Source organism: Aedes aegypti, chromosome 2 (assembly GCF_002204515.2).
Source record: "Aedes aegypti strain LVP_AGWG chromosome 2, AaegL5.0 Primary Assembly, whole genome shotgun sequence".
Lineage (NCBI taxonomy): Eukaryota > Metazoa > Arthropoda > Insecta > Diptera > Culicidae > Aedes > Aedes aegypti.
In genome coordinates this window covers 428188192-428214084 of record NC_035108.1, presented here as the reverse complement: position 1 = coordinate 428214084, position 25893 = coordinate 428188192, and the positions used below count along the sequence as shown (strand labels likewise).

The window sequence follows — 25893 nt, the reverse complement described above, 5'->3', positions numbered from 1 at the left end:
CTGACAGATCATATATCAATCCAGAAAGCATCGTATGAAATCGCAATAACTTAGCAAAAATTGCTACCCAAACTTGGTATCTGCTGACGATGGGCCTCAAAGAACAACACAGTATGTGTCGCTGTACAAGAAACATGTATTAATATTGGCAAATATTAACCTGTCTCCCATGAAATCTTTGGTGTAAAGTGGTAAAGTTTCCGATTCCTAATACAAAGGTCCAGAGTGCGAGACTTGCTAGAAGCTTTTTTTTTTAATTTTCATCCAAATTTTGTAGCATCGTATATCTGATCGCAGAATGTCTGAAGAAGTCGTGCCAAGTACGCATATAGCCTCCACTTTGGTAGGTATATAGGCTTTTCATGCATTCTATACGAATTGATTTATATAGAATGATGTGTAACAAAAGTTATACCAACCAAAATGTTTACTGGGGAGACCTGGTCGTAGCGATTGACGGAAAAGCAAAGAATCAATGGATTCAGTAAATACGGTATATGCCACGCTAGGAAATCGTGATCTAATTTTGCTAATCTCTAAGTTACGGTCACCAAATTTGTGAGTTTACATTACATTTCATTACAGACAAAACTAGGTTGACCATAAGCTTATCGAATAAAAACGGGACAATCTTAAAAGACGAAGATAATGCTCGCTAAATTCTTAAAAGACGAAGAAATCTCTACGCGAATTAATAAAAAAAAAATGGATAGTGGCTAGAATTATATTCAATGATTTCTAGGAAATATTTACCTTTAAAAGTTTGATTTCAAAACTCGTTACATTTTCAATGCTAAAAATTTGATTCTGGACTAGTAGAATTTGCCCTTAAAAAAAGTTAGACGAAAATATTTTGTTTAGGCTGATCAAACCATAGACTAAATCAAACATTAAAAATACACTCGTAAATTTTTCCTAAACTTTTTTTAATTGCACTATTTTTAAAAGATAACCTAATCAATCGTGTATCAATAGTAAAAGCAGGGATGTTGTTCAATTTAATTTACAATTTCGTTAAATAGTGCACCTATGAGGTTTAGAAAATTGATTTGAAATATGTATTAAATACAGATAACTTCGTCCTATTTTTTGTTTTTCAATTTTTACTCTTCTAGGTTTATTTGAATGATTTAAGAAGTGCACGATCGATGACAATACCTTCAATTATGGTCAATAATATAAATAAGCGTTAGAAAGAAAAAAACTTAATGGTTTAAAAATAAGTCGTGTAATTTTTTTTAGTTTTGTTCCCTTCGAAGCAATTGAGCTAAAATTTTCTTAATTGTTAAAATTTTGAAAATGATTCTGAAGCTTCCTCCCTGGTATAGTACCAATGAGTTACATAGAATATCCAATGTTGAAACAATGGAACAAATGTCAAATAAAATAATTGATAATTTTAGGCAAAAATCGTTGCAATCTTCTATTGCCACGATTAATGCGTTATATATTTAGGTTAAGTTAGGTTAAGTAAATTGAAAACGTGTTTTTTTTCTCTTATAAGCAGGTGAAATCAACTCACCTGTAAAAAATCTGAACCGCTACAGCAAATGAAATGTAATATGTTGTTAACAAAATGTTAAATTTGATTTATCAAATTAGGATGATAGTGTTGTCTAACATAGAACACCTAGATATAAGAAATTAATGTAATGTTTGGAATTATACTGAAAATGAAATTAAAAAAAACTCCATTATTGTAGCCTGAAGCTAAAAGACACCTAATCCTGCGTTTGCTGTTTTGAGTTGGTGCACCATAACCACACAGTACACAGTTAAAAATAATGAAGGTTCCACGTCATGTAAACATTTATGCGATGTAAACATGACGTCATGTAAATTTCAGTTTGAAATCTTGTAAAAATGCGTTATATGTCATGTAATTACTCAGGATCCTGCTAGATTACATGACATATAATTGAAGTTTACATGACATATCATATACATATCCATGATATTCCGCGCTCCAATTATGTGCATTATGTGTCTCAGAAATTTACACGTTTCGTTCGAACGGTGTAGTATCGGCATTGTTAGACTTTCACTCACTTTTTGTATTAAAATCTTGAATTTTCTGTAACGAAACCTTACATCATATGTATGTGGAATCATATTATAATTTTTTTTTATTTTAGGTTTCGTATGGGTATTTAAAACCAACTAGTAGTTTATTTTTAAGTAATCGTTAAAAATGCTTGAAAATAACGCTTTGTCAAAATATGACTTTGAAGATTCCATAGATAATCTCATATTTGGGTAGAATAATTAAAATATCAAACTTTTAATAAATCTTCGAGCTAATTCGTGGAATACCTATAAGTAAATTATAAACCGGAATTTAGTACTATACCATTTAATTCCACTAGAGTTTGTATCCTTTGACAGATATGCGTATTTCGACCTCAATTGTAAGGCTGTCTTCAGTGTCGTGTACTAGACTCAACTCTTGTACACGACACTGAAGACGGCCTTACAGTTGAGGTCGAAATACGCATATCTCTCAAAGGGTACAAACTCTAATGGAATTAAATGGTATAGAACTAAATTCGGGTTTTCATTTACTTATTAAATTTTTGCCACACATTATCATTGTAATTAGAAGTAAAATTTGGGGTAAAATGAACACCCTTAGCAATTTTTTAAGTTTTCTTGCTTATAATGCTGTTATATTATTGCAATTTTTATTCTACAGAGTCAAGCTTTCTTCAAACCTCAGCCTTTTTTTCTCAGTGGCGTTTAAATGCTTCTGGCCAGAGAGGCTCTCGAAATCTGGTACACGATTGATGCAGACCTCAAGCCATTTAAATGCCTTTCATGTCTGTCTTTGTGTTTTCTCCCGTTAACTTTTGTCATATTACCCCCATCTCGAGTGTAGAGTTTACCCCCGAATAATAAACACTTTCAATAAATTTGTTATTGAGAATTTATCAAAAAATATTACAATTGCCGTCTTCTATCGTTAGTGCTTGAAACACGTGATGTGCAACGCTATATTAATATACTGAAGAGTTTTCTGGTGAAATTACAAAAAAATAAAATGAAACTTTTTAGTAAAGTTCTTAAAACAGCCCCCTACATCACTCTTCGTTTCCCTTTCAGTGTAAGATTGAAGTCCAGAACTTTTTGGAACGGGAAATGAATCAATCAGCATCAAAATACCGAGTCGAGTATGTGCTAATAAAGTTATACACAATGCAACTGTCGACGATAAAACTGTCATTTTCGGATGCGATATAAATTTGCCATATCGGGTAAAATGTGTTATAACATCACTCACAACCAGATTTATCCGTTCGAATTTGTCAACATCGATTGCAAATTGATAGCGAAGCACGCCCGTATATAAGTACCAGTCGGTGTGGTGCTCAGTGAAGCTAAGCTTGGCAGTAACGTCCATTGAGCCATCTAACAAGATGAGCGGGCTGAGCTTGTTTGTGCAAAGCCATAAGCTGCAAAATTGATGACGGTGATTTTATATCCTGTGTGAACGGACGTTGTGCGATACCGTAATTTTGGGTGAAATTGATCGCCGTAACACCAATATTTATGCAATATTTAAAAAAAGAACGTTCCATGTGAGAACTATTGTTGAATTTTGTTTTCATAATGTAAAGTTTCAGAATCATTTTCGGTGTGGTATTCACAGACATCCATAAACGTCTAGTTTTGAACATGTATTTCGATAAGGTGTCAACCTTAAAGTTTGCGAAGTTTCTTAAAGTATATTCCCAAAACAGATGTTATCATAAAAATTCTTACCGATTTGGATATTAGGAAATTCTTTTGCGAACTTGAATTATTAACATTCCATTGTTAATAATTTGTTTTGTTAAGAGTTTAGCAAGCATATTAGTAGTCAGGTAACCAAAAAATGACATGTGATCAATTAAATACCGAAATGAAATCCCTCAATTTTTTGTTTGAGAAATGATTGTTAGCACTAGTCATACTTGTTATTCTGTATTTAGTTTTTTTTGCCATTGATAACATTATAGAAATCAAATCTAAAAAACCATGATAGATGATCAATTTTACTTCAATTTACAGTACCTTGGAGCTGCCCATCATTGCAAGCAGCCTTTTTGTCTTTGGATATGCGCCTCCTCTGCTGGGGTTAGAAGAGCTATTTGGGGGTGCACCTGGTTCCGAGATTTAGGGGTAAACAAAGTCGCTGTGGAACATTGGACAGTCAAATTCAAGTCGTTTTTGGTGCTGAATAGAGCTATAAACAACAGGCAAAATTTGCTGGCGTGAGGGAGATATGCAGAGCCTTGGGATAGAGGGAAACTCGTCTGCTGTGAAGCGATTGATGGAAAAGGACAATAAAGGTCGGATAAAGACGAGATAAGAATTCATAATAAAAATCGGGCTATAATATTTCAAGCTTTATTCCATTTAGTGAGTTTTTAGATGGTGACAGTGCGAATAAAAAGAAGGGTCTAAGTAAACCCCGATACCGTCCGATAAATTCAACTCAAAACGAAGCATCGCTTTTTAGCATTATTTCCGAACGTATGGACTTCAGTCAACATAAAGTGATCCTCTTTCTGGCATAACGTCTCAACTAGAACAGAGTCTGTTTTTCACATGTTGTTAACTGAGTGCTTTCTTCGTCAATTGACCAGTTTCGCATGTGTATATCGTGAGGCAGATACCCTATGCCCTGGGAAATCGAGAAAATTTCCTTTACGAAAAGATCTTTGACCGGGGGGATTCGAACTCACGACCCTCAGTTTGGTCTTGCTGAATAGCGTGGTTTAGGCTATGGTTGTTTAGACCCATAGCATAAAGTAATATTGAAGCCATAAAGACGGTAGACACGCTGTCAATGCTATTTTTGAGCCATTTCAATTTGAGTTAATAGTGGAAAATAGAAACTGGTTATATAGTTTTGAGGCCCAAATAAGAAAAACATGATTCCTATTGAACTGCCTCGACAACAACAAAATCAGTTTCCTCATAGTAATTCCTCTTTCCACAAATTGGCTTTGTTTCATGCCATCGATACGTGTATTATTGAATTACCCCTACCAAATCTTGTTACACTATTTATGATTTCCTTTACTTTATTTCAGCCTTCCATCGATTGGACGAAGCTCGGTAAGCAAGCATGTACCAATTTTTGCGGCCACCACTCCACAGCAATTGAGATTTCATCTTTTTATGAACCATACATCACCATTCGACCAGTATCTAGCGAAATGAATCCATTCCATCCCGAAGCCGCAAAACCATCCTTATCACGACACAGCAGAGAAAAATTTGTTTTTCTTCTTCCCGGCACAGACTCCGGCTACTCGTGAAGAAAATGATGATGATTACGAAGGCCATCACACGCAACAGCAAGCAGAAATTTCCCTCATTCCGAATGATAGTTTTCTTTTCCGTTTCCGGTTTCCCGTCTTCCGAGTGCGAGCGTGTGTCTTTGTTCGGCATTTCCTCTGTCTCTCCGCTGGACGAAAACAAAACAATTCTGCTGAGGTGGAAAAGTGCCATTCCGGCTCCGCCGACGACGCACAGTGGTTCCTTTTGTTTTACGCAGCGATCATAAATCACAAATATTTAGCTTTGCTATTTAGCAAAGGCAGTATTATTTTGAAAATCTAAAAAAAATCCCACAATACTTATTTTGGAAACATTTGTCAATCCGTGTTCAAAAAGAATTCAACTTGTAAATATTTTGTTGGAAAGTATTACATATCAAGAGGTATCAAGTTATAAAACAAAAAACTAGTGGAAATGCGATCCAAGGGCTTATCGAATTAGTCATGGAAACAAACTTCCACTGTGGTCCTTGAACACGATATCGCGATACGGGATATGGAGTAAGGGAAAATCCTCTACATACCTACTAATTACATATACAGTCAACTCTCCCTTATACGACATTCCGTATCTCGATATCGAGTTAGAGAACCATAGTAAAAGTTGGTTTTCATGGCTATCTCGTTGGTCCCTTGGATCGCAGTTGCACTAGAACTCGATGGTCTCTTCAATATCGAGTTAGAGATATTCGACTGTAATTCCAATCAATAGTTTAAAATATCATCCTTTTGTTCATCATTAATTTGTTTTGGATTCCCAGGAGAAAAAGTACAAGAAAATCAAGGAGTCTCACCAAAATCGTCTTAAAGGTCATCAAGAAAGAATCCTTTTTCCATAAATTATTCAGACAGTTCACCAACAGTTTTTCTAACTCCCCTTTGAGGTTCTTCTTAAAGTTTCTTTTCAAATTCCTCCAACGAATATATCCGAAAATCTCTTGGTAATTGATTTAGGATTGCATGTAGAATTCTCAGCAAAAATTATCCAAAACTATCTCTTATTTTATTTTACCAAAGACTCACCCAATTTTTTTTTTTTTTTTGAAGACATTTTTCAATAGCTTTATTAAAGGATTTGGCGAAAATTTGTTGAGGGATTCCTGATGGAATCAGGTACCATACGTATAAAAATTCAACAACTCCTAGAATTTATCTTTCTTCTTTAGATTCTTGCTTTTTGGAGAAAAACAATAGTTTTGTGCGAACTTGCTCAAAAAAGTGTCATGCGAAGGAAGGATGAAAAATAAAATGTTGAATCAGGTAGAAACAATTGATGTACAATGCATCCACGAAAGATAAGTGATTACCCATAACACTGCGGAACACGTTTTTGTCTCAAGCACTAAAATACCGCTATTCTCTCAATTAATAGTTACTGAATCCATTGCCGTTTTCAAAAATATCATAGCACGTCTAGTTTTTGAGATATTGTCTGTTAAAAATGCAATAAATGACTATTTTAGCCAACTTGCATGCAAGTTTGCGAACTTGTAAGATAATTTATTTGCTTAATTTGCCACAGAATTCAAACTTTATGTGTACAACAATACTTATCGGCAAAGTTTATAATACTTTCGATGCGGAAAAGTTATTTTTTGATGGTTTAAAAAAGTATTGTATTTTCCCATATAAGAGAAACGACGAATTTTGTATGGAGACAGCAAGCATGTCGAAAAAATCGGTTTAATTTAAATTTAATCGCGAAATTTCAATCAAATTTAATCCAAAATGAAAGTTTAAGTACAAAAAGCATGTTTAGTGGATTAGATCACAAAAAAGTTTGATAAATTATACTTTAAATTTTATGTAAACATCAATAAAACCAGTCTTTTATACAACTTTGGCGACCTGTAGCTAAAAATTGTGACGTGCTGGAACATTTCTGAAATTAGCATCAGATTCAGCAACCGCAAATCTATTCGAAACACATAATTTGATCCTTGAGACACGCAAAAATGTCATTTTTGTTACGCTGTGTAATCTTTTCTCTAGAGGTGAATTATTAAAGGATAATTGAAATCTCTATAATCAATAAAAATGAACAAATCGCCAAAGAAGTTGCATCAGAATTTTCTTTAGAATATATCAGTAATATCTAGTAGAATTCTTTACTTGACTTCAAGACTCCCCAAAATTCTTCCAGAAAGTTTTTGGGTATTGCACAAGAATTATTTCTGAAAAAAAAGTTCTTTGGAAGTTCCTTGCATAATTCCTTATGGACAATAAATCCCTTTCCCCTACACCAGTCGTTCTCAACCTTTTTGCAGCTGCGACACTCTTTGAAGGTCTACAAACATCCCGCGGACCCCTAAAATAGATGGTGTTGGTAAGGAAGCCTTTCAAAAATCTCATTATGAATTCGGATAAATTCGTAAGTGGCACATTTTAATACTGATGTATGCAAGTTTGCTCCCTTCCCTTCCGTTACTTAAGTCAGCGATTTGAGACTAACCCCTGACTCTCACACAAGATTAACACATCAATTGGCTACGTCCTTGCAATAAGTGATCAACTGCTTAAGAGAAATGCAGAGAACTTTACAAATTCTCATACGTGAGTACAATCAGATAATGCAATACTTCTGCTAAAATTATCTGGAGTCCACTGAATTTACAAAGCATCGCGCAGCTATTAAGCATGACCATGCTGAGGATCGTGGGTTCGAATCCCACTGGTCCAGGATCTTTTCGCAAAGGATTTTTTTTCGATTCCCAGGGCATAGAGTATCCTCGTACCTGCCACACGATATACACATGCAAAAATGGTCACTCGGCAATGAAAGCTCTCAGTTAATAACTGTGGACGTGTTCATAAGAACACTAATCTGAGAAGCAGGCGTTGTCTCAATTGAGACGTAATACCAGAAAGAAGAAGAAATAGAAGAAGAAGTTCTGTTTGAAATCCAAAATATTTTCACTTGATTTTTAAAATCAATCATTTTATCATAATCTTTGACATTTTTGTCAAAAAAAAAAAAAAAAAAATGCCAAAGAAAGGTTAGATGTCCTCCATGTAAGCTGCATGGAATAATTTCAAAAACTTTCAATAAGCTTTTAAGAAGCCATTTCTGAAGTTCGTTGAAATTTCGCCATAAATTGTTTAAAAGTCTTATCAGATCCAGAATTCTATCGAATATTTTGAAAAGATCACTACGGCAGATATAAGCCAAAAATTCTGCTAATAAATGCTAATAAATTCGAGAAGATTGGTTTAATAATTTGGAAACAAAGAAAAAAAAATGCCATCCATAGCTTGCTGAAAAACTGCTAATGATAAAGCCAACATTATGTGCCGAATTTTCAATGGATCTAGGAACGTAATTAGGTTCGTTGTCAGAATTGTGCAAAGCGAGTGAGGTAACATTGAGATTGTAATCTCTTATTGGCAGAAAACAATGCAAATATTTGATCAGCCAATGTGCACTCAAAAATTGAACAAGTTCATTTTTTAATATTTAAATATAGGAGATCTGAACCCGCTACCAGTGCTCTATGCAAAACGAACGATGTAGAGATTCTTTGCATTCGAAAAATGACACATTAACAATGGTTTCGCGGACCCCCTGAGAAGTCGTCACGGCCCCTTAGGGGTCCGCGGACCACTGGTTGAGAAACCCTGCCCTACACAGTTATTTTGATAAACGTTTCTCCACAGATTGTTCTACCACTATGCTAATTTTTTGTATGTATACTCTCATGGGGTTTTCACCAAATTTCCTCTGAAGATTCTAAAGCAAGAGACATTTCGAAAACACATTTCGTAGATAATGGGCGGTATGAATAAAAATCGTTGAACTTTACTACATGTAGCATCTACTCAAAAACAAAATCCACAAAGTTTACTACACTTTTGGTATGAATAAAAAACCTTTCGAACATGTAGTATCTACTACTTTCGAACATGAGCAGTGACTGATGCTGCACGTTGAGAAAATTCTATTCAGAGTGCAGAGTGATGCTGTACGTTAAGAAAATTCCATTCAGAGTGACACTTAAAATCATGCATATATGCCAAATTTGTTACTTATTCACACGACAAATCATGTGAAAATATGAATATTACTACATTCCCGCTATACATCGCGTAATCGAGCATGGACACTAATTCATGTATATTAAGTAATTTTACACGATTTGAAGTATAAATTTGCGATTTGAAGCATTCCCTTTATGTGCATGTGAATTTTATGATAATTACATAGATTTTTCTGAGAATTTTCGAAGTTAAAAATCTGTGTCCTATAAGAAGATTTTGAGATTGCAGCAATTGTGGATATTCCTAACATTTTTAAGATTCCAGTACTGAGAATTTGATGAAATAGCGATAGAATTTCGAGTTTTCTCTGTAAACTGTAAATTAAAAAAAAAAACAGCATGTTGAACTCCGAAGATGGATATGGAATTCTTAGTATTTCTGTGGTATTATCGTTATTTCGTTAGGTTTCCTGGTAGTATCGTTGGAATTCTTAGAAATAAAAATAAATTCTCACAATAGTGGTTGAATTAAGAATCCTTTTCTTTTACATTTTTACATTCAGACCTTCAAAGGTTTATACTATAATTGAAGATTTCCTCTGAAATCCCAACGACACTGTAAATCAAATGGATCTAAAGTTTACAAGAATTCCAAAGATTCGGACCAGAGTTTGCAGGAATCATACTGAAATCTCAGAGATTCTTACAGAAATACCGTCTTGAAGATACCCGAATAATTTCAAAAGATTAATAGCCAGATCAAATTTCGGATTTACAATATTCCAAAAAGAATCCCAGAATTGTTATAACAAAGCTAGAATGCCTATCGGAAACCCAGAATTACTATAGGGATTGCAGAATTCCAAAGGAAATCAGAGAATCTGGGATGTCAGTCAGTCAGTCATTCTTACATAAAATTAACCCTCTAATACCCAACCCCGCCTTTAGACGGGGTACACTTTGGAATTTTGTGTATTTTTTCGTAGCTCGGAAATCAAAATGATTTTATTTTTAGCTTATACCTTGACTCATAACACACATATAAGAAAAGTTTTTTATGACTTTTGAAACTTGTTTGTATTTTTAGAAATTGTTTGAAAAAGTGCATTCTTATATAACCTACAAATGCCTGGGCTTCATTTAACGTGTAATATAAAAAATCGTACTTTTTATATTTTTCTACTATTAACCTATCACAAACGAAGAGATGGTAGGGTTTTGTTCTTCTTCGTCGTAAACGCTACTATTCGTCGTATCAAACTTTAAATGTTCCACTACGGCGGATATTCAAACTTACCTGCAACATAGATTCATTATCCAAGTGAAAGCTGTTATGGTTTGTACACTTGTACACCAAAAATGCAATAAAACTACTGTATTTCAGTAAATAACTTCAGTTCAATTATCCACTTTGCACTTTTTCACCGAAATCGCATGGACGAACACGATTTGAGAGAAATGCTTAGCGATCGACTGAGCTACACCACTTTCCAACGCAAGTTTCTTCCCGCCCCCGTGGGTGACTTACTTCGCCGGGCACTTATTTTCACTATGGAAAACCTTCGTACTTCTTCACTGAAGGATTTCATTCCAATCACACGCCGTAAAACTTCAATAAATCACCAAATTTTACGAAATTTCCTCAACCGCCGCGTATAATTGAGAATGTAAACAAAGTTTAATCCGTCGTACTGAGAAAAAAAGCTTGTGCGCATCAATGTGTGCACGACGCTCGATGTAAAAATACGGTTTCTTTGATTGTGTTGTTTTCGCTGTACTGTGAGCAAATGCCATAATTGTACGGTCAAAAGGAATTGTGTTCATATGTTTGGGCTGAATTTTGATAACGAACAATGAATTTTAAAGGAAATTAGTATATTTCATCATGCTGAAGGAATGGAGGGAGATGCCAGTAGATCTATATATTCTAGTAAAACATTTTATTATAGCGTTGATATGTTGTGTTTTAACCATTCAATACACACAGTGAGCCGTAAGTTGTGAGACGAATCTGGAAACTGATTGCGACGGAGTTGAAAACGATACGACGGACTGAAAATACGGAAAGATGCATTTTCTTTGCATTATTTCCAAAAAGAGATCAAGATTTATCAAAATGTTATTGTACAAAGCTAAAGCCGTTTTGAGAAAGAATTGTTTGGCATCGGTTTGTGTCAGCATCATTCACTGCAATACTGGGAACATTGCAGTTCTCACTGATCAATGCTTAATACGATGGATACTAGCACATCACCCTATTAAAATCATTTCAAACCTGTTTTTACGTTAGTTACACGAAAAATAAAATACGCTCCGAAAAAAAAAAATAAAAATTTAATATTTTCATAAATACCGTAACAATTTAAATTTTTATTATTGCCAAAAATCAACAACTAGAAAAGGCTTCAAGAAAAAATGAAAAAAACTTGAGATGTTCAAAAATAAAAATTATAAAAATCAAAAACCAAAATTTAAAAATTTGCGAATAAAAATAAATAAATGCCCAAAACGTGTTTAGAACGATTTTAGATAACGAAAAATAATACTTAAATCGAAAATAAAAATTTGGGTATTAGAGGGTTAAGAATTACTTTATAATTAGCTGAAATCCATCCGACATCCGAAAATTCCTAAGAAACAACATAATTATCGTCAAGCTAGATTGAACATAATTATCGTAATGAGTATCTTCGTACCTGCCACACTATATTCACATGCAAAAAGGTCAATTCACACTGAAAGCTCTCAGTTAAAAGCTGTGTAAGTACTCATAAGAACACTAAGCTGACAATTAAGCTCTGTCCCAGTTGGGACGTAACGCCAGAAAGAATACCAGATCTCTCGAATAAATTCAAAATTCTCACCGGAATCTTAAAATTCTTTTCGAAATATCTAAATTTCTACGGAAATCTTAAAACACCTTTCGAAACATCAAAGCTGACATCGTTTTCACATGAAATTTACTCAAATTTTAAGTACAGTCAGGTCTCCTATTAGACACATGGTTAAGGGGCGTAATAGGAATCTACGTTATAGGAGACCCAGGGCTTATGGGATTTCATCACTTTGGGGGTGTCGTTGCCAAACGTATGCCAAAAGAGATGGCGCAGTACTGTCTTCGGCGAAGTTTCAGTGCTAAGTACGATCTACCTTTATGAGTTGAGGATCATCCTTTTAGTTGAGAACTTGGCCGGTAGGGGCGCTTTTTCTGATTTGCACTATATGAACCATGAGGGATAAGAATGCAAAATTGTGTAACATAGGATATCTCTAGATCCTGATGTTTTGGAAGGTTGGTGTCTTCGGAAGAGTTGTTCAGTAGCTCAAGGGCTGACATGCGGTGGTCATTCTGATACGGAATTACGCCACCAGGCAGCGCTAGTGGGCATGAAATTTTTGTTTTGCGCATAGCTCAGTAGCCTGACCACTTAGAAAGATGGCGTCTTCGGCAAAGTTGCTCAGTATCACAAGGGCTAACATTATTTGAGCCGAAAGTTTCCAAATTTTGCCACTAGGCGGCGCTAGTGAGCAAGTAATTTTTGTTTTGCGGATAGCTCAGTAGCCAGACCACTTAGAACGATGGCGTCTTCGGCAAAGTTGCTCAGTATCACAAGGCTTAACATTATTTGAGCCAAAAGTTTCGAAATTGTGCCACTAGGCGGCGCTAGTGAGCAAATAATTTTTGTTTTGCGCGTAGCTCAGTAGCCTTACCACTTAGAAAGATGACGTCTTCGGCAAAGTTGCTCAGTATCACAAGGGCTAACATTATTTGAGCCGAAAGTTTACAAATTTTGCCACTAGGCGGCGCTAGTGAGCAAGTAATTTTTGTTTCGCGGATAGCTCAGTAGCCTGACCACTTAGAACGATGGCGTCTTCGGCAAAGCTGCTCAGTATCACAAGGGCTAACATTATTTGAGCCGAAAGTTTCGAAATTGTGCGACTAGGCGGCGCTAGTGAGCAAAGAATTTTTGTTTTGCGCGTAGCTCAGTAGCCTTACCACTTAGAAAGATGGCGTCCTTTGAAAAGTTGCTCAGTATCACAAGGGCTAACATTATTTGAGCCGAGGCTTCGAAATTTTATATATGCGTAGAAATCGGGAGAAAAAGTTTTTTTACAGGATTAAATTATCGTTATGAAAAAGAAGGTTTATATTTTAAAAATATTCAAACAAGAGTCTCGTGTGACTAAAGAGATAAGGCCAATCCTAGTTATCTCATTGAGATTGTTAGCGAATGGATTTCCCAATTGATTAGTAATGACTGACATTCCAACCTAACAAAAGTTCATGCAATGACGAAATAAAAATAAACATACATATTTTTTTCTTTGGTTCATATAAATTGCAAACGTTCACACATTTGAGTAGTAAACGAATCCTCAGGATACTAGCCACACTTTTATCCGATTGTATAAAATAATGTATATATTTTTCTCTAGGTACTTCTATTCACTGAGCTACGCGCAAAACAAAAATTCTTTGCTCACTAGCGCTGCCTAGTGGCAAAATTTGGAAACTTTCGGCTCAAATAATGTTAGCTCTTGTGATACTGAGCAACTTTGCCGAAGACGCCATCTTTCTAAGTAGTCAGGCTACTGAGCTATCCGTAAAACAAAAACTCTTTGCTCACTAGCGCCGCCTGGTGGCAAAATTTCGAAATTTTCGGCTAAAATAATGTTAGCCCTTGTGATACTGAGCAACTTTGCCGAAGACGTCATCTTTCTAAGTGGTAAGGCTACTGAGCTACGCACAAAACAAAAATTATTTGCTCACTAGCGCCGCCTAGTGGCAAAATTTTGAAACTTTCGGCTCAAATAATGTTAGCCCTTGTGATACTGAGCAACTTTGCCGAAGACGCCATCGTTCTAAGTGGTCAGGCAACTGAGTTATGCGCAAAACAAAAACTCATTGCTCACTAGCGCCACCTAGTGGCAAAATGTCGAAACTTTCGGCTCAACTAATGTTAGCCCTTGTGATACTGAGCAACTTTGCCGAAGACGTCATCTCTCTAAGTGGTAAGGCTACTGAGCTACGCGCAAAACAAAAATTCATTGCTCACTAGTGCCGCCTAGTGGCACTATTTCGAAACTTTTGGCTCAAATAATGTTAGACCTTGTAATACTGAGCAACTTTGCCGAAGAAGCCATCGTTCTAAGTGGTCAGGCAACTGAGTTATGTGCAAAACAAAAACTCATTGCTCACTAGCGCCACCTAGTGGCAAAATGTCGAAACTTTCGGCTCAACTAATGTTAGCCCTTGTGATACTGAGCAACTTTGCCGAAGACGTCATCTCTCTAAGTGGTAAGGCTACTGAGCTACGCGCAAAACAAAAATTCATTGCTCACTAGTGCCGCCTAGTGGCACTATTTCCAAACTTTTGGCTCAAATAATGTTAGACCTTGTGATACTGAGCAACTTTGCCGAAGACGTCATCTTTCTAAGTGGTTAGGCTACTGAGCTACGCACAAAACAAAAATTATTTGCTCACTAGCGCCGCCTAGTGGCAAAATTTTGAAACTTTCGGCTCAAATAATGTTAGCCCTTGTGATACTGAGCAACTTTGCCGAAGACGCCATCGTTCTAAGTGGTCAAGCTACTGAGCTATCCGCGAAACAAAAATTCTTTGCTCACTAGCGCCACCTAGTGGCAAAATTTGGAAACTTTCGGCTCAAATAATGTTAGCCCTTGTGATACTGAGCAACTTTGCCGAAGACGTCATCTTTCTAAGTGGTTAGGCTACTGAGCTACGCGCAAAACAAAAATTATTTGCTCACTAGCGCCGCCTAGTGGCACAATTTCGAAACTTTCGGCTCAAATAATGTTAGCCCTTGTGATACTGAGCAACTTTGCCGAAGACGCCATCTTTCTAAGTAGTTAGGCAACTGAGCTACGCGTAAAACAAAAATTCTTTGCTCACTAGCGCCGCCTAGTGGCAAAATATCGAAGCTTTCGGCTCAAATAATGTTAGCTTTTGTGATACTGAGCAACTTTGCCGAAGACGCCATCTTTCTAAGTGGACAGGCTACTGAGCTATGCGCAAAACAAAAATTTCATGCCCATTAGCGCCGCCTGGTGGCGTAATTCCATATCAGAATGACCACCGCATGTCAGCCTTTGAGCTACTGAACAACTCTTCCGAAGACACCAACCTTCCAAAACATCAGGATCTAGAGATATCATATGTTACGCAATTTTGCATTCTTATCCCTCATGGTTCATATAGTGCAAATCAGAAAAAGCGCCCCTACCGGCCAAGTTCTCAACTAAAAGGATGATCCTCAACTCATAAAGGTAGATCGTACTTAGCACTGAAACTTCGCCGAAGACAGTACTGCGCCATCTCTTTTGGCATATGAGATATTCAACGACACCCCCAAAGTGATGGGATTTCATCAAGCCCTGGGTCTCCTATAACGTTCTGGTGTGTCTAATAGGAGTGAGCGTAATAGGAGTGCACGTTATAGGAATGCGTTTAATAGGAGACCCGACTGTATTCCATTCATTTCAACAATCTCAAAGCATGAGTAGCAACCTCTGAAGCTAACTACCAGTAGCTTTGTAGTAAATGCTACCTTTATTCATAGCAACGCGTTGTTTGTAGTATGTTCGAAAGGTGTAGAAAGAGAAATGACACAAACATGTTCCACTCGTGTTCCACATATAGCGTTTACTACCGATAATGTAGTAAACTCAACTTTACTACATTTTATTCATACGGCCCAATGCTTGTATAATCCGGAGATTAGAAGCAAAATTTTCAGAAAAAAGACCATAGAAGAATTTCAACCTCATTTTGAAAATATTTCTGAAGAACTTTTGATGAACTTTAAGAAATAAACTATAATCAAATGTTTGGGAAACCATTTGAAAGAATTTTTAGAAGAATTTCTAGTAGATCTTTCAGAGAAATATCTCAGTAAATGATTTGAAAAAATCAATGTTTTTTCTTGTAGGAATTGCAAAGGAAATATTTGAACTTATTTTATTTATTTATTTTGATTATTTGAGTTTATGTAAAGTAAGGATAAGTTGTTAAGTTATTTGTGGGCTTCGTAGCCGTGCGGTTAGTGTCACCAGGCATGTAGCCGCATCGTGCTAGGGAGTGTGGGTTCGATTCCCACCTCAGGCCGGTAAACTTTTCGTGAGGAATGTTTTCTGACTGTGCCACTGGGCGTTGCATGCTAGTCCGTTGTCTATTGTGGTGCTTCCTTCAAAGGGCATAAATGCTCACTGGAAGCATTAACGTGTCAGTGTCTTTTTTTAAGTTCTTTGTAAATGATACATTGTGGTGTATTTGAGTTTTACAAACAATTTATTTATTAACTCTAACTCAAAGTTTCTGAATTTGATTATCATATCATTAATTCATCTATTGCATGCGTTCAAGTTCTTCAGAAATTATGAAAGATTTAGTACTCCTTTAGTTGAATCCCGCAATAGACATAGCAAACAGGCCCGAATTTGTGGGGGTGCCAAGGGGGCAAATGCCCCGAGTCCTCCGATTAAGGGGGCCCCTGAGAACAGAAAAAAAATGGAACTCAATTCATTGAAATTATTTTTTACATTAATGATCCCAAATTTAAAATATATACGATCTATAACAGAGATATTATGACATGGGATTATGTTATTTTATTGTTGGTAATAAATACCATACGATTTTTATCTGAAATTTTCTGTTTCATTGGAAATCCTGCTATTCACTGATGAAAACCATCATGGTTATATCAAAAACTTTAAAACTCTTCTGGGGTTAATATACAGCAAATTGTCACAGCTTTCTGTCAATGTAACATTTGAATAATTTCCAAGAGATTTGTATCAAAAGTTTTGAAGCTACTACTGCTTGAGAAATGTTATTATACTAAAACTCTTCAAAGAATATCGAAGGGTAGCTTCAATAATTTTGCTGCAGATCTGTTGAAAATTATTCAAATATTTTTTTGGAATTTCTTAAGAATAAAAAAGAAAATGTAGATTTTAAGCAATAAGTTCATACATGCGGAATTCCTTAAAATAACGATTTGAGTACGGTCTTCGGCAGCTGTAGCTGACGAATGTACAGTCATCCCACGCAGTTGAATCACCCACAATTTATGAATCAGCTGACTTCAAAAGACAAAATTATTATCAAACTTGTCACAAAACATCACAGAATTATTTTAAATGATAAGAAACTATGTGTAACAATAATTCTGTGATGTTCTGTGAAAAGTTTGATAATAATTTTGCCTTTTGAAATCAGCTGATTCATAAATTGTGGGTGATTCAACTGCGTGGGGTAACTGTATCTATCAGTATCAGCGTAGCCTCAAGAACACATGGACAAACACTATGTCCGATTGAATGAACTGATGCAAGCAGTGCTTGCATCTCCCTTAGTAATTCCCTTGCAAACTTTGAAGGGCTTGTGCAGTCTCAGTTTTCATCCAAATTTGCTAAAGCTGGTCCATTGTTGAGCGGCCTTCATGAAAACAAGCTTGGTATTTACTGAGGAAGGATTTCTCGAGCGGTCTCAGCCTGTTAAACAGGATGCGTGACAGTATTTGTACGCCGAATTGAGAAAGATAATTGCTCTGTAATTGATAAACTGCATTCTGTGCCCTTTCTTGTAGATTGGGCGTATGAGGCCATCCAACCTGCCGGTGGGCAATGCCCACTGGGCATTTCTTCGTCCTCCCATACATTCAGAAGCACTCGGTGAACCGACTGGTAAAGATGCTCACTTCCGTGCTTGAGAAGTCCGACCGGGAACTCGTCCTTCCTAGCAGCCTCATAGTTCTTCGCTGACAGCTTTTTTAACCCCTCTCCTACGGCAGCCATGGACCCAGGCTTGTTCGTCATAATCAATGTTCAAAGACAATTTACACCGTCTTCAGCACATAGGCTGCACAGACTGAACGATCACTAACATTAGGCAACGGACAACACGAAACACCCAGTAGCCCAGTGATGAATTTTTCGTTTGACGAAAAGTTTTCACCGACTGGAGCGGGAATCGAACCCACAATCCGTGGCACAATACGCCTAGACGACTGACGCCGCTAACCGCAAGGCCACGAAGCCCACAATGTCAATGTCATCGCTATATTTTAACAACTGCTGTAAGTGCTCATTCCACCTGGCAGCCACCGCCGTTCTATCGATCAGTAAATTCCCCTCTCGACCATTGCCCATGTCCGGCACTGGTACCATCGTTGCATAAAATCACCGCACATCATTCCGGTTCATGCTCTAGAGCTTAAGCTACCACAGTTTCTTCGTGCTGTCTTTTCGTTTTGCGGCAGTTTCGCTTTTATTTGACTCTGGCGACCGTCTTCATGTCTGTCACTCGTTGTCGTTGTCATCTCCAGAAACGTTGATATTTCCCAACTGCTCGTCTGTTAGTTCTGAAACTCGTGATGTTGGAAAACCGCGCCAGAACTTTAGCTGCAACGCGATAATGATTCGAGTCGGTAGGTCCTGACATACATGACATCTGAGAAATGTCGGTCATAACCAGATCGTGATAAATTTGGGATCGGGTGCCGCCAGGTGTGTTTGCGGATATTTTTGCGTGCAAAGTAGATACTACTGAGTTTACAAACCAGGAGTCCAACCCAGGGTTATTCAAAGTTCTCACGTTCTAATATTTGACTCTCCAATCGTTGTTAATCGTTGCCGGATATGTTGTTATAAAATCAATCCGCTTGCTCTACTCTTGCCTTTCTTAGTTGGCAAAGAGTCACCTATCCAGGGTTGCGCTACCTACATCGTGCTAGACGGACTGCCTGACACGATATAGCATTGTCCGTTTGTTCTTTACATGATGATCACAACCATACACCTTTATCGAGGCTTTGGATCTTTAGCTTTGGTTCTCAATAATTTCAAGTCCTTTCAGGCGAGCTACTACGGCGAGCCATCATGCGCTAGCGGTGTTTAACATATTTTCAAAACCGAAATATCTGTTCCATCAATGAGTGATCCTATCTATGAATATCTAACACAGAAGTATAAACAAAATGTGTTTCTACATTCTTGACTCTTGAGATCATAATTGAGCCATGAAAATATATTATGTGAAAAAGAAGACAACTTATTTTTAATTTTTTAGCCTATGGAAAGTATCAATGTGCGACGCTCTGTTGTGTGCCCATTCTTCCCCCGTTTTGGGGGCGTGGGTGGGTGGTGATAAACGCGCCGTCTGTGAAACAGAACGAAGAAACAAACTGGGGCAAACATTTTCCCGCTGTAATGTAATCCAGTGCGCGCCCATTTAGGACTCGTGCGGTGGACAAACAGAAAAAAAAAGTGGCTGCGTGACGATAACTTCACACTATTACCATTCGGTATTTATGCAGTAATGGGAGGCAGTCACAGTTTGCAGCTTTTGCGTGCTGGAGAATAGGAAAAAAAAGAAAGAAATATTCGCGAGCATATAAATGCGCTCCACCCCCTTCCAGTGCATTGTTTAGCGTAGTAAGGGGGGGAAAAAGTACGTGGTAATTAAAATATGGAGTCGAGCAATAAAATCCAGACCAATGGCTTGATGGAAATCGAGGATGGTGTGAGATCGGAGCGAGATATGCAAAGTGAATTGTACACCACACTAAAGTACTAAACTCGGGTGGAAGGAGGATGACGATGGCGTGCGATAGCGGTTCATTGCGAGCGTATAAATCATATAGAAAGCTTACACTCGTGTAAGCTTTAGCATGAATAATTGTGGTTCGTTTGTTTATGGTATTATGCGTATCGTGCGATCGTTGGGATTGGGATCTAACTCTTTTGAAATATGGAATGATTCGGAACAATAGAAACACATGACTGAGTAATAAGTTTAGTTTTGCGTGACTATGCATAGCACATCAAACGCTATACCAGAGTAACGAAAAGTTTCTTTGCTCTTAGTCAGTCCATCAGAAATTTCGATCGAATAGTGACGTTTATCGACTTAATTTGCTATTCGAATTTATGTATGGTTAGAATAATATTACTATCATTCCTGTTTTTAATGCTATAGTACATATTTTAAAAATTTAAAATAAAAGTTTTAAAGTTTATTTCATTGAAACATTTTTAAATAAGCTCACACTAGTTCGCAAAAAAAAAAAACATTGTAACTAGAATATTTTGAAGAAAATTCATCCATTGTATACACATAAGTCATACAGATGTATTGTAGGATTATTCTTAACGATGTTTTCGATAGACACTCGTAGTTTAAAAATATTAATTACATGTACTTTTGTTTAACAAACTGAAATATTTGTATTCTTTTTATAAATATATTTGAATGTATGTGTATATGGTCGAATAACGCACGATAATGTGCTTTCAATTGGAAATTTGTGTATTTTTATCTTTTGCAATTCAGCTAAGATAAACCTCCAAAAATTTGTTTGAATTTTGTAAAATATTTATTATTTATACCAGAGAAACTAAAAGAAACTTTAAGGTGGATTATTTGAAATTTTCTCTGGTCCGTTTGACAAATCTTAGTTAGGTTTAAAAGAAAGTTGAAGGAAAGCAACATTTGAGGGTATTAAAACTTATTCAAAAACGTGTCTGCAAATATATGATAATAATGCTTGATCCTACCTGTCCCATCGCATTAAAAGTGTGGGGAAGTGTACTATGTCCAATAAATCTGATTTTATTTATCACATTACTTTCATTGTTATTCATTCAGTTACAAGTGAAATGTTCACCATGTGTTGAAAAAAATAAATAAATTTGATTTTGATTTTAGGCAGAAATACAATGATAATGAATCTTCGAGCTGTTTAGTAGAATACCGATAAAAAAATGAAAAGCCGAATTTAGTACTGTACTATTCAATTCCACTAGAGTTTATATCCTTCGATAGATACGCGTATTTCGATATTATCTGTAAGGTCGTTACCAGTATCGTGTACTAGACTCGACTACTCTAGTCTAGTACACGACACTTGTTTAGTACACGACACTGAAGACGGCCTAACAGTTGAGGTCGAAATACGTGTGTCAAAAGATACAAACTCTAGCGGAATCAAATAGTACAGTACTAAACTCGGTTTTTCATTTATTTATTTTTAGACATACAATGGATTTTTTGCAATTTCTCATCGTTATAGGCTGTTCTTTCAGCCATTCCATGAAAAACCGATCTAGTGGGTCTCCGAATTCCGTGCAAATTTGCTATTTTGTTCCTTATCCGAAATAAGGATACACGTATTTTTGGATTTTTTGATTAGGGTTACCATTTCCGAAATAGGGTGAACAGAAAAATCACGATTTTGCAAAATTTTTATTTTTAAAAAAATTATAACTTATGAACCGTTTGACCGATTTTCAATCTTTTTGGACAAAATGAAGGCTAAAGATTTTGAATTTTCGGGAAAAATATAAAATTTCACAAAAATTGTGTTTTTTACATGAACAAACTCGATAGTTTCTGTTTTTTCGTGTGTTGAAGGCCTCGGGACCAAAGGGGCTATTGCTGTTCTCATTTTTTCTTAAAAGTTCAGAAAATGTTACGTAAAGTGTCAAATTTTCAGCGATGTATGTTTTTTAGTTTTTGAGATATATTTTTTTGAAAATAAAAAATCAGTCATTTTTCATCGGCACACACTGTAGATCTCAGCGCATTAGATTTGTAATGTTTAAAAAATATCATAGCTTTTGAACAGCTCAATCGATTTCCTATTTTTTTTATGGAATGAATGCTTAAGGTCTCAACTTTTCAAAAAAAAAAAATAGAAAAAATAGAAAACTTAGAAAAAAAAAAAAATTTTTACGTTCAAATATATTTTTAGAAAATTTTTTTTATATTTTTTCACGTTTAAACATATTTTTATCAGATTTTTCAATTTTGTCTGAATAGTTGAAATTTGAAGCTTTCATTCCATACAAAAAGATTGGAAATCGGTTATGCTGTTCAAAAGTTATAATTTGTTTTAAACATTACAAATCTAATGCGCTGAGACCTACAGTGTGTGCCGATAAAAAATGACTGATTTTTTATTTTCAAAAAAAATATATCTCAAAAACTAAAAAATATACATTGCTGAAAATTTGACAGAATACGTTATAATTTTTTTTTAAATAAAAATTTTGCAAAATCGCGATTTTTCTGGTCACCCTATTTCGGAAATGGTCACCCTAATCAATCCAAAAATACGTGTATCCTTATTTCGGATAAGGAACAAAATAGCAAATTTTCATGGAATTCGGAGACCCACTAGATCGGTTTTTCATGGAATGGCTGCTTTATCACAATGTCGTAATAGTAATAACGTGATTAAATCAAGTTCAGTAATGACTGTTGGCAGGCTTTGGAAAATTTTAACATACGGTAGATAAATTAAGATCTCGCCCTAAAAGCCATTGGTAACCATGTGTGTAGCTCGATGTTTCATAGCATTTGAATATAGTTACACATTTTTTTACAACACCATGGTGAAGAAAGGATCATTCTCTACCTGTCAGTGGTGTTTGTTTGGAAGTTTATTCAGTCATTTGCTCAGAGACAACGAGCTACACATGTAGTTACTAATGGCTTTTAGGGCGTTATCCCAGATTATGCGAGATTCTGAGATAAGAGCTCGTTGTTTCTAAGCAAATGAATGAATAAACATCCAAACCAACACCGCTGCCATGTAGAGTAATGATCCTTTCTTTACAAAAACGATCGAAAGCGATCATTATACACAAACTCGGCACGTTTTTTAGTAAGGAACGTTAAACAATGAAGAGCACCCATCCTCTTTCATCATTCACAGTTGTGAAATTCAATATCGGAAAATTTTCCAAATTAGGTTTTCGAAGTATTTTTCTAAGCAATACATCAGAAACTTTCCAAGGAAACGTTTCGGGACTCGTTAAGAAATTTCTTTAGGATTTGATTTCAGTTTTTCCTCTAATTATATTGTCTATTGAATGCAAAACTTTAAAAACACAAGTTCATGATATTTATTGCAGAGATTTCTCCGTGAACTACTTCAAATATTTCTCATGTAGTTTTTACTGAATTCCTCTAAGTAATTTTCTAAGAGTTCCACGAATAATACATTCATTTTTTTTTTTCTATTTTTTTATCTATTATCTATTTCTATTACTTTGAAAAACAACTGTAAAATTCTTTGGTTTTTTTTTTAATTCTTTCTTGATTTTTTCATAATCAACTACCCCAAGAATCAAAAATTACTTCGAGAACACCAACTCTGTGTCTAATTTTTAAGAAACTCCTAACAGTTATTTTATCGGGATATCTTCTTAACATTTCTTTGAACATAATTTAAAAGATTCGTCCAGCATTTTATACGAAGATTTCAACATATTTTTTCCCAAGAACTCTTTAGAAATTCATCCTAAAGGCTGGAATTCCTTTTCAAAAGACTTAAGAAATTCCTTTTCGGAAGTCCTCCAAGAATTTATCCTCGATTTTTTCTAAGAATGACCTTTACAGAAGTTTATGGGATTCTGAAATTGATATTTTGAAAAATTTCCTTCCTTGTGCAGATTAATTATTGGTAGTGTTCAAAGAGATATGAATAAATTTATTTATTTTTTTTAATTAAGCATTAATTAAAAAAAAAACGATTTCCCTTAGAGTTTCCGAAAAAAAATCCATCCAGAAGTTTCTTTATGATTTTTTTTTCTAAAAATACTAAAGAAATTATTTCAGAAGGTCTCGAAAGCAATTATCCAGGATTTTTCGTGTTGAGAATTGTTATTGAATTCTTTTGATTAGATCCTGAAAGATATGCATAGGTCTATTGAAATTAAAAAAATGAAAGCCAAAGGAAGCACTGAATGAAGCCCTGAAAAATATTTTTCCTATGATGTATATTAAGAATTTTGTATACTCGTAGGAATACCTTTGTCAATTTTTGGAGGAATTCTGAGAAAAAATATTCAAGGGAAATCATAGAATTAATTTCTGGAGAAACCAATGTGAGATATTTTAGATGAACTTTGTTATATTATCTAGAGGATATAATATATAGGATTCTTGCAGGATTCGTTATAAGATTATTTTATGTTATAAGTAGAGTAATTCCCAGTATAAACCATGAAGGATTACTTGGAAAAAAATACAGGGAAAATTCGTAAACCATTTCCAATTATTTCAAGAATTTTGCAAAGTTTGTTGAACAAGCCCAATTAGCATTACTGTAGAAATTGCAAGGATCTTAAAAGTAGTCAAAGGAAAATCTTTAAAGTGTTTTTCAAGGATCCCTGCTTAAGATATTGAATGGAAATGTGCGTAGTGAAATTCCAGGATTGGTGTAAATTCTGCATTATTTCCAGAAACAAAATGGAATTTCTGGAAGTGTTTTGAATAGGACTGAAGGGCTTCTTAGTGGTTTATCAAACCGAACTTTTTTGTTAGTTGCAGGTTAGAGCAGAACTGCATGGAGTCATTGAAGTTTTAATCCGGGGAGAGTTATCGGGACCAATTTCTAAAAGAATATCTGTAGGGATTACCACAGATAGTTTGATGTAAATCTTTGTATTTTTGAAAAAAATACTGTATTTTAGAAAAGATGAGTTTTCGGAAGTGTTTTGAAGGAAATGCTTTCTAAAATAGTTTTAGAAATTCTCGGATGAAATAAAAAAAACTTCTAGAAACATTTTGAGAGCCAGAAAAATATCTTAGATATTGCTGAGGACTCGATTGAGAAATTCGAGTTGCTCCCAAGAACGATTTTTGTAATACATTATTAGAATGGTCATTGTTATGACCACTACCATTGTATGTTAAATTTGATCGGTGTCGTGTTGTTCCAGAGATTAGTGTTTTGAGATGTTTCAAATGTGGAGAATCCGGGCCTATGAGTATGAATTGTAAAAATTGAGTAGTGAATGATCATTCGGTAGTGTCGCTTGTGTTGCTTCTATTGTACTAATTACAAGTTCTCTTTCAGAAGTGTTCAGGAAATTCCAAAATCAGGTAAATCCAAAATCAATACATATTATTATCTCCATTGCCATAAATGCTCTAAATTGTCGAATTGAGCTGATCCTTATATACACCCTACCCTACTAACACAATCTCCCTATCCCGTGACGTCTATGAAGATAGTTTGGGTTCCCTGTATTTTCTTAAGTAGACGTTGAACTAACATTATTTCCCCTAGCGATTGTGAGGACGTGGCCAGGTGTACAATGTGATGCTTGTTTTGTGTATTTCTATCAGTAGAAAAAGACGTTCATCCCAAACGTTTTAATGCTATGCTAATACTAAGCTATGAGCATGAATTGTAATTGCATGCTGTAGGTGCAGTGGAAGTCACCAAGTCACCGTTTTGAAATGTATCAATTGTATAAAAATGAATAAAGAACGTAAACAGAACTTGAACGTCAACCACGGAGCATTCAGTTGTGAATGTGGAGTCTTAAAGGATTTGTACCAAAGGAAAAAGAGCAGCCTACATATCAATGAGTAGCAACCAAGTTTCAGTAGTAATGTGAATCAGTTTGATATCTTGTATTTAAATATAGGTTTATCTACAAACTACGTTGAATTACGTCAGATTGTAGAAAAAAGTCCTTATCTAGTAATTTTAGCAGAAACGCATATAGTTGATATATGTAGATGCATTTGATCAGTATAATACTCCGGGATATA

At 35.5% G+C, this 25893-nt stretch overlaps 1 long non-coding RNA gene across 1 annotated transcript in view; it reads left to right on the top strand.

Moving 5' to 3' along the window:
- The window catches only part of LOC110677058, a 145502-nt gene that overhangs the window by 44843 nt on the left and 74766 nt on the right, over positions 1 to 25893 (top strand). The window contains exon 2 of the long non-coding RNA XR_002500930.1: positions 5076 to 5100. This is a non-coding gene — a long non-coding RNA (uncharacterized LOC110677058). The remainder of the gene's footprint in view (positions 1 to 5075; positions 5101 to 25893) is intronic.